This window comes from Pholcus phalangioides, unplaced genomic scaffold (genome assembly GCF_987345545.1).
Source record: "Pholcus phalangioides strain wild (caught in Gottingen) unplaced genomic scaffold, Ppha-v1.0 ptg000007l_1, whole genome shotgun sequence".
NCBI classification, from domain to species: domain Eukaryota; kingdom Metazoa; phylum Arthropoda; class Arachnida; order Araneae; family Pholcidae; genus Pholcus; species Pholcus phalangioides.
In genome coordinates, this window is record NW_028301600.1 from 12385923 (window position 1) to 12396225 (window position 10303).

The following is a 10303-nucleotide window of genomic DNA, read 5'->3' on the forward strand; positions in this document are numbered from 1 at the left end:
TATATAAGTTTGGAAACTGATATAACTCGTTTAATTTCATGAAAAACTTGAAAATAAGTGTACTTGCAATCATTAAGGTATGAAAACTAAGTACGTATATTCATTACAGTGCGGGTAGAAAATTTTAGCAAATATAGAAATATTTCTATGGAATAGATCAAAATATCCAAAAAGCGCAAAAAAATTCGGGAAAATCATGTAAAATCTGGTTCAAATGGCTCTATGCCAGGGTCTGATTTTCGCATGGACCATCGGGGACATTTGCACAGGACCCCATGTTTTAGGGGGGTCCCAAATCTAGTTTAATTTACATTTTTTACTCATATGTTTATACGTTTTATGCCGCGACTACTCCATAAACGTTTTGGAAAAGTTATTTTATATAAAACTTTTAAAATAATAAAAAAAAACTTAATAAAAAATTTAACTAATAATCTAATCGGTTACATTCGCACAAATGCTTAGTGGTTGCACTTGTCAGTGTAATACTGGTTTTAGATAATAAATTAGAATAAAAATCAAAGAATTTTTTTCTACATCGCACAATGTGCTCTCTCTCTCTCTCTCTCTCTTGCTCCGTTCACATGGGAAATAGAAAAAGCGGGTTTAAAACCCGCTTCGAGAATTTTCACCAATGACTGCTCTACATTTCTTCCCTTACGAAGGGAAAAAGTCGTCAAGCGGGTGTTGGAACTCACATTGCTACCGCAATATTTGCAGATGTGAACGGGGCTTGAGTGACCATAATAAGCTGTTTTTGATATTATTACACGGAACGCATTCTTACAATGTCTATGCCGAAAATTGAAAAAAAATATTCACAAACTTATCTTAGGTTATTCTTCTTTATCAATCCTTGACAAAGTTTACTGAACATGTTCATGACACTGTCATGAAGACAGTTCAACACTGAATGAAAAATTAGTTGAGTAATTGTGTGATGAGAAGCAAAGTTATGAAACTCTTCGAGTAAAGAAAGCACCACAAAAAAATACTCCAGAAATACTAAATGCAGCAGAAACTCAACTAACTCCTAGAGGAAAATGTGTCAATGCGTTACTATACTTTGTATGATTCTTTAATCTCATTTCTTTCTGATCGTAAAACGATATTTAAAAAAAGTTATCATGTTAAATTAACATTAAATCCTCAAATATGCATGAAAAGTCTTCGTATTTGCAAAAATTGAATGCATTTGCTATTGCAAACACTTTTCAGATAACTAAAATTATTTTCATCATTAGTGCAGGTTGACATGATATTACAGATGTTAAATAAGGTTACATGAGAAATTTTCAAGTTTTGAGATAGAATGTTTTCATATCACAAAGTATCAAACTCGTTGGGAGGCCGAATACGTGACATATAAACTATAATAGTAAAAGGGCATTGTACCATTATACTTCAATTGTGACACTTTGATTTAAGGGCATATTTTTATGGGCATCTTTTTATCAGCCACCTCGTTGGGCATTTTGTCTGTTGTGGCGTTGTATTTGTATTTGTATTTGTATAAAGCTTAAATTTATTTAAGGTTTTTCTTAGACATTTATACATCATACAATTTTCCCATTAACAAACATAATCGGATAACACTGCTCTGGAGAAAGATCACAACTTTTATCAAGACGCACGTTGCAACACCAGTGAAGCAACAGCGAAAAACCATTTCGGGAATGACAGGATCATTAGCCGTAATTTTCTAGCAGCCTGGCTGCCACGTTTACTTGACCTTATCCCTTCCGACGTCTGGCTTTAAGGGTACCTCAGGAATGTTGTGTACAGTGGTCGGATTGCGAACTTGGCAGACTTAAAAGCGTGCATTACGCACCACATCCACAGCATTAACACCTACACACTCCGATCTTTTGTGGAACATACAGTTTTGTACTTTTAACTCGTAGGAGAACACGGTGGACAAAACAGTGAACATTTCTTGTGTAAGTCGTAGGTGTTTGTTTTATGACTTAATTTCCGCGATGTTTCCATGAATTATGAAATTATGTGACGTTGATTAAATTATCATTTCACCCAGGTTGACCAATGGTTCCATTTTGTGAGTGAATTTTCCATGTTTCACGAGTACAGAGAAATCTTTCAGTAAATTCTAAGTGTGGGAATTATGGAACTAATTCATAGTCAAACACATTGACTGGGCGCAGGGAATCCCGTAATATAAGTTTAATTGTATCGAGAGATAGACAGATACAACCGTACAGCATGGCCGCGTAAACTAGATTGAGCATTGCCACTCATATGAAAACTAAATTGTACAAGATAAACAATACAGAGGTGTTGCCATTCTGTAAACCAGTACAATATAAAACTTCAACACTAAGTATGCTATATAAAATTTTATTGCTTCAGGAGTATTCGTGAAAAGTTTGAAGTCATTCTGATCAGTGGTTCTTACTTTACAGAGTTTTGACATCACAACTTCACGTATAATCACCCTGTATATAAGGAGGTGGCGGAACCATGCAGATAAAAAAGTATGTAATCTGACCTAACAACCCACTCAACATCCAAAATCAAATAATGTATTATCTACTCATATAATTTATTTCGACATACTGAGATAAAATTGCAGTGAACGTTTCTACAGAGTAAAGAAATTCAATAAGTTACGTCGCTTATAAAAAGCTGGAAAAAGAACCACGAGCTAATCGTCTTGTTTTTCTTGCAAAAAGGTAAAAACTGAAGAAACCTTATTTCAGTGGGAGAACGTCAGAAAAACCAAATAAATAAACAAAATACAAAAAGAAAACTACAATCACAAAATGAAAGTAAAGAAAAGAAATTCATGTTTCTCTTTAGGCACATTCTTTTACTTTACAGAAAGGTTTTCATGCTAAAAAAATCCAACTATTGCGCAAATCAAAATGACCCATTATATTGATACAGTTTAGTTCATATAGAAAAGAAACAACACGCGTGTGTATTTCGAAAGACTTTGACTCTATTCTTAATGAATAAAATTTTCCGAAAAAAATTCTTCAATGATCAAAGAAAAATTAGATTACGAATTTTTAGCATTGTTCAAATTTTTACATTTCAATTTAGAAGCTGATTCAAGTCTACCTTTACGTTTTTGAAGTTCGTTGGTTCCATTCATTCGAATGAAAAAAAATGAGGAAACAGATAGACTTATGTGATGTTATAGAATGACGACAACTGGCCAAAAAAAAAAATCGATCTTTCGAAAACAATAAATGCAACAGAATTTCGTAAGAAATTCTCTTTTAAACAAAGGGAAGCCTTTCAAATTGAGAAGAAAAGTTCACTGATCTTTAGTTTATTGGGTAAATTGAGATCGCAGCTCCATGAAGCTATGAAGTGTTTACAAAATATCTTTTTCATTTTCGATTCGAGCTCTCATTCGTGTCGAAAACGTGTGGGTGGTCACCAGAGGACTGCGCATCGGAACGTGTTACGCTCATTGCCAAAATAATGTGATTCTTTCACGAACACACTAAAAACTAAAAAAAAAAATAATAAATCTTGCGATTTTTCTGAAATAAGATTGATTTAATTTCATTTTTAGAATTATATAAAAGAAATAATCGTGAATACAGTACCAGAAATTAGGCTAGTGGAAAAACATGTTTTTTGTGTTTTTCATGGAGGTTTAGAGAAAAGTTGTTTTCTACAAGTTTATTGCATTACTTGGTCATTTGCTGTAATTAAAAACTACCATTTGTTTTCTGGGATGGAATGTGGACGTCAATGCTTGTTGCCCATCGTGTTGTTGAACTTAATTAAACCCCTAAAGATAGGAAGGTGGTGGCAATGTTCAATTTAGGTTAGTGACGACACTAATGAAGTGAACGATTGCCAGACGTCAAAATGTCAGCTTCGAAGCTGCAACGGAAGTATTGCATCAATCTTCCCACGCTTGACGAGTTTGCAACTGATTCAACCATCGCTGGCAACAAAGCAAACAGTGATATCGTATTCGTGTCTGATAATAGGTAAATAGAACAACAAGAAATTTCGCAACTCACGCAGATTCAAAAAAAAACCATTTTTCACAATGAAACTCTAATAAATCTCTTTATTAGATAATATCTCTTTCTCAATAGCTCTTTATTAATATTTCATTCAAAGAAATATATTCGACTTGATTCTTTCAGCATACAGAAATTTTGTTTGTGAGACAGTTAATTTTGGGGTTTTATAATCAAGGAAATGCATAAAATTTAAACGTGTCTGTAAAACTAGTTTTGTTGCAATATGCATATCGTGCGGAAAAGCTAACTTTAACAAATTTAATTTTTTGACGATTGCAAATTTTGATTTTCAAAATTTTTAGTTTCTTCATTGAAAATGATCATGTTTTTAAATTTTTTATAATTACTTTTAGTGAGTTGTCTTACCTCGACTGAAATTAATTTGAACTTATTACACTGTATTATAAATTATCAGTAAAATTTTGTAAATTGTATCGGGTCGAATTCAACTAGTTTCAACATTACTTTAGTCCGTAAATACTTTGAAAGTTTATAAAAATTAAAGAATTCGATTTGCACAGTAAAATATCTTTTTTACGGTTACCCCTCTTTTTACGGCCGCATAATAATTACCTTTTTTTTTAATTTATTCAATTGCAACAGAAGTGATTGCCTGTCTCTCATGAGGCCAACAAAAAAAATTCCACGTTACCAATATTCACTGATTTGAATTCAAAAAATTGCTGAAAAGAAGGCAAAAAAGAGTATAATGAGCTTTCCCGTTAGTTTATGTGGTTCTTTTCTTTCATTTTCTTCGATTTTTCAATTCAAATATCACATCGAATATTGCACTTAGAAATGTGGAAATGTTTTGTTGGCCTCAAGATAGACAGGGCAAAAACTTTTGTTGTGCTTTTTAGGACAGGGTGATCTAATAAAAGGTTAATTTTTTTATATTTTTATAAGTATACAATCCTTTGCAACATAAATGACGCATCTAAGGTTAACATGTTATTTTGATGCTTTTTCTAACTAGAAGTAGGCCTATGCCTCCAGGATCAACGGTTCACCTGTAATTTTTAGCCAAAGGATTTAAGTGCTCACCCCGTATACACATTGCAATAAATTGGTTTTAATTTAACCGGAACGTCATTTCTAATTCATATGTTCAAGTTATTCCTTTCTATGTAAGTATTTCTAAAGAATACTGGTTTAGGATTTTATTGTTAAAAAATGTTGTGATGAAATAAACTACAAACGTGGCAAAAATTTGAAAATTGTCTTTCGTATATTGGTACTACAGCCAACACTCGTTTTTGTGAACTCCAACAAAGCTTGAACAATTAGTTCGTTAATACGAAAGACGTTCAAAGGAATAGAATATTGTTCGGAACTCGAGGACTGGGTCGAATAAACGTGTTAGTTTGTAAAATCGAGCAACGACGGTATTTAACACAGTCGATCCCGTTATAACGAACCCCAAGAGACCGGAGAAATCACTTCGTTATAAAGGAATTTCATGTTTTTGCATTGTTCCTACGTAAACTTTTTTTGCGGATTGAAAAATTTTTCGTTAAAACAAGATTTTCGCTATAACGGTATTCGTTAGAACGGGATTCGACTGTAATAACTATAACTTTTTTCTCAAATTTGCAGTTCAATAATTTAAATATTTATTCTTCCTAAAAGTTAATACCACTTACAGTAAAGTGAGTTCTTATTACTAAAGCCCCCCTTTATATATACTAAAAAGGGGGTGCAAAATATAATATAAAAATATGGAAAATATGCCCTTAAAAATGCTAAAATATGCACTTAAAAATGCCAAAACATACACCTAAAAATGCCAAAATATGCATTAAAATATCCTAAAAAAGTTAAAAAGTCTAAAACATGTACTAAAAAATGAGGAAATATGAATTAACTAGGCAAAAAAAAGCAGCTTTTTAAAATACTTACATATTTTCTGTTTCAAAGTGCATTATCATTCACAACAAATACCCCTACATATGTACATACTGTATATGCAAATAACTTCTACATGTTTTTTAGCCATTTCTTAGTTTCTAGTTAATCGTAGCTGCTCAGTAACGAAACAATTTATGTTACTGGTATTTCTAGAAATAATGCCACACACAAAAGTCAATTTTTGCTTACTTCATATTTAACATTTAACTAAAAAAATGCGGCAAACAAACAAATCATTCGGATTACAATTATTACCCATCGTAGCTAAAACTTGTTGAGGGTTGAGTCGGCAAAATCTTTCACAGCTCACAGCATCCATTAAACTGTTATAAAGCTACCGAATATATTTCTTGTGCTTTACTTAAATTCAACCTCAATTATAATATCTTAAATATTTTATTTTATAATATTTTTGATCGCATTACGCTGCATTTGAAAAAGTGTGACAAAGAGGCGATTGAGATTCTTTAAAAATTCAAAAAACATGCACTTATTCAAAAATCGTTTGATTTTATGCATTTATATGCATTAATGCTGAAAAGGCAAAAATATGCAAATGAATATGCACACATGCGTTTGCATAAAATCTCGGCTACACTTATTTACTAAACAGGGCAAAATAAATCAATTTTTTGAACTCTATTTTTCCAACATATAACGATTAATAGTTATTATTTTCAGGTAAACAACACATATTTATTAAATTTCATTTTATTAATTTAGTATTCATACCAGCAGGCATTCTGTGTAACAATTACTTTATTTTCTAAATTTTTTCTGGCTTTTTCGGGTCAAAGAAAGGGGTATCTAAATAAGAAATAGGGTAGGTTGATCAGAGCGACCGCAAACAACAATATCTCAAGAATTTCTGCATCAGATTGGCTTTCAGAGACAACCGCTTCCGAACACATTCCCATTTCCCCCGAAGATACTATAAAAAGATCAGGATTTATTGATACAGTCGGGCCATTATCGGGAACTCTCCCGGATAACAGGAATGCAATTATAATGGAATTCAGTAGCTTACGAGTGATATCTAGTGCACACATTATCTTTGGTGATTCACGGCATAGTTACAACGACAACCACGGAAGCACCCCTCGTTCCTATTGCTTCCTTTGAGATGCTTTAGAATGATTAATTTGAAAAGATAATTAAGAAACCCAGACTAATTCAGAACGTTGCCGTCTATATATCTAAACGACTTTGACTCTGAGATGAACGTAAATTTTGTTCGTAATGTATTATCATATTCACACTAAATAAACAGGATTTATTTTTTTATCTAAAAAAGTTAGAGTTCATAATTATGCTCACGTGCCAGATAACTTTCGACTGTGCGAATTATTTTTGTTTTATTTTCTTATCCCTTTCAGACCTGAGCATTAATTTTTTTGAATTTTCAATTGTTTTTTTGCATTTTTGATACTCAAAAAATGCATAAAAAATAGAATGTCAACAAAGCTTTATTTTTCCAATTTTTCAGTTTTTTTTTTTTTTTTGGGACGAAATAATTCATTTCATTCAAATATTTTCAGCCAAGATGATGTAGAATATATTCATCTTCACATACAAATTGTTTTTAGAATTTTATTGCTAAATTTTATGTAATAAGTTTTTACTCTTTTCCCGGAGGACTCTCTCCTGGAAGCCATCTTAAAAGAAACATTGAAAGTTCAACTTTAAGTGCTGCCCTCTGATAAATGCCCCCAAAGTTCATATTCACTATATTTCTAATTCAAAGCTTACACAATCCTTCAAGTCAAGGCTTAACTCCTTGAAGTCAAAAGAAAAATTTCTACAGTGAGAAAAAACAAACCAACACATGCCCTAATGTTTTGGAGACCATACCTACAGAGGGACATAGACTTGGTTGAGGAGATGCAGAGAAGAGATATGCGTGTTCTTGGTGGTGCACAAGAATATGTTTACATTGGAAGAATGCAGGTGTCGGGGGGGGGGGGATAAGTATGGATAGCTTCTCGATTTAGTCTATCGTACTTCTTTTTAAACGAATCAATTATGTTAGAAATCACGACCCCCGGAGGTAAGTTATTCCATTTATTTACAACCCTATTAGAGAAAAAGTCCCTGCGACGCACCACAACCTGGAATTGTCCCTTACTAAACGATACTGGTGTCCCCCTTGTCGAAGCAGTTGATTGACGGTGTATTACTAACTCATAGTCCATTTTATTAAACCTGTTGAAAAATTTCAAACACTTCGATCATATTCCCCCCCGACACCTTCATTCTTCCAATGTAAACATATTCAAAGAAATCAAGTCTTTCTTCATAAATCAAGCCTTGTGTGCCAACAAGAGCATGCATAGCTCTTCTCGGCCCCCCCCCCCCAACCAATTCTATGTCTCTCTATAGGTACATGGCCTCTATAGGCTATGGTCTCCAAAACCTTACAGCATACTCCAGTGCAGGACCAACCCCATAATAGCGGAAGAATGACTTTAGATGAACGCGAAGAGACCTTGAAAATGAAACCGAGCATTCTATTCCCTTTTTTGACCACCGCTGAACAATGCTCAAAAAACCTAAGCCGCTCGTCAATGAGAATTCCCAGATCGGTGACCCTAATCAGCACTTTATAGAGGTAGAAGGTCTCCGCACGCTGCTCGTGATGTCGCGCACTCATAATATTCAGAGAAAAAAATCCGCTGCACCTGCTAGTATCATCGTTGTGCGGGGGAAAAAAAAGATCAGGTACAAGGTTGGCGATTTCTATGCCCCACATCCAATCACCGTGCGGTATTTGTGAGCCAACCCGGAAGATTCTACGCCCAAATAAGAAGAAATTAAATAGGATGCTGTGGTTCAAAATGTGGCAAACTTGCTAGGTAATCTTACCGTACTACTCTTATGACGTTCAGATCAACTTGGCAACCCATGCGGAAGCCTTCTATCTCTAGGTGGTGCTGCCCTAATTTGCCTAAACTCAATTTACCAGATATAAGAGACATTTTTCTATCTCTTTGAAAATTCGTGAAAGACAAGTGTGTCTTATACACCTTATCTAATATATTTTAAAAAATACAGCAATCAATTTTTTGCATTCCGATTGAAAAACAAGATTAAAAAGCGTAATTACAGCTTTTAAATCATTAACCACGCCAAAGAAAATACCAGTCACCTTTCAGTCGCATTTTATAGCTTTTATTATTTTTTATTATTATTTTTGATGGGGAAAACAATGAAGAATATTTTCATTGAGCAATCATTATATGGCCAACCTTACATATATTTTGTATAGGGTCATTTTTCCAGTTTTCAAAATTTCAAAACTATTTTGAGTTGTTTTATGCGATTATTATAATTAATAAATTAATAACTTTATATTTTATGTTTGTATGCACTTCATTTTATTAATTTTAATTGCATTTTATATATGTTATTATTAAAATTTTTTATTTTAAATTTATTGCTAGCTCTAGGTTTTTTTTAATGTTGAATTCGCAATTGAGAATTTTTATTATAGAAGACCTACAGTACATATACAGGGTGCATAGCTAAAAGCACGCACCGCAAATTACTGGTAAACCATTGATCCTAAAGGCATGCTTCTAATTAGAAAAATTATCCAAATTGCGTGTAGAATCCAGAAACGTCATTCATGCAAGGGGTTGTATAATTATTAAAATAGAAAAATAAACTTTTTATATGGTGAGAGAGACACCCTGTGCTAAAAAACCAATTCAAAAGTTATTGCTCTGTCTCTCCTGAGGCCAAAATAAAAAAAAACCACGTTTTTAAGTACAATAGTCACTGATATATTTGAATTCAAAAAACGGAGAAAAGTCAGGAAAAAAACAGGATAAAAAAAAATAGGGCTAAAACGCGTTTTATGGTTCGCCAGTAATGCGGTACGTGCTGTTAGCTATGCACCCTGTATATACAGAGTGTAAAGTCATATTCTTATACCTTCGATCTGTACCGTTTATCTTTTGAGCGATTGGTGATAGAAACAAACTTTCAAATAGAAAATGTATCCAAATAACGTGCCGATTTTAAATATTTCATTCGTTTTATTAGGGATCATATACGTAATGAGGTACAAATTCCAATTTTCCATAGCCCTTCCCCCGTTCTCTAACTTCCTATTAGGAAGTTGCTTTCTTGTCTCTCCTGAATCTAACAAAAAAAATCTCCTTGATTCTAAGTGCAATATTCGCTAAGATATTGCTAATTGAAGGCTGAGAGAACATCTCAGCATTTATAGAAAAGTTACGTAAATTGAACTGCAAAAGAATGTTTCGAATTTTTTCTCTAGTTTGTCCCTCAATATATGCTGTTCTTTTCCTCATTTTCAGCGAATTTTGAGCTAAAATATCTTGGCTAATATTGCACTTAAAAACATGGAAATTTGTTCTTTG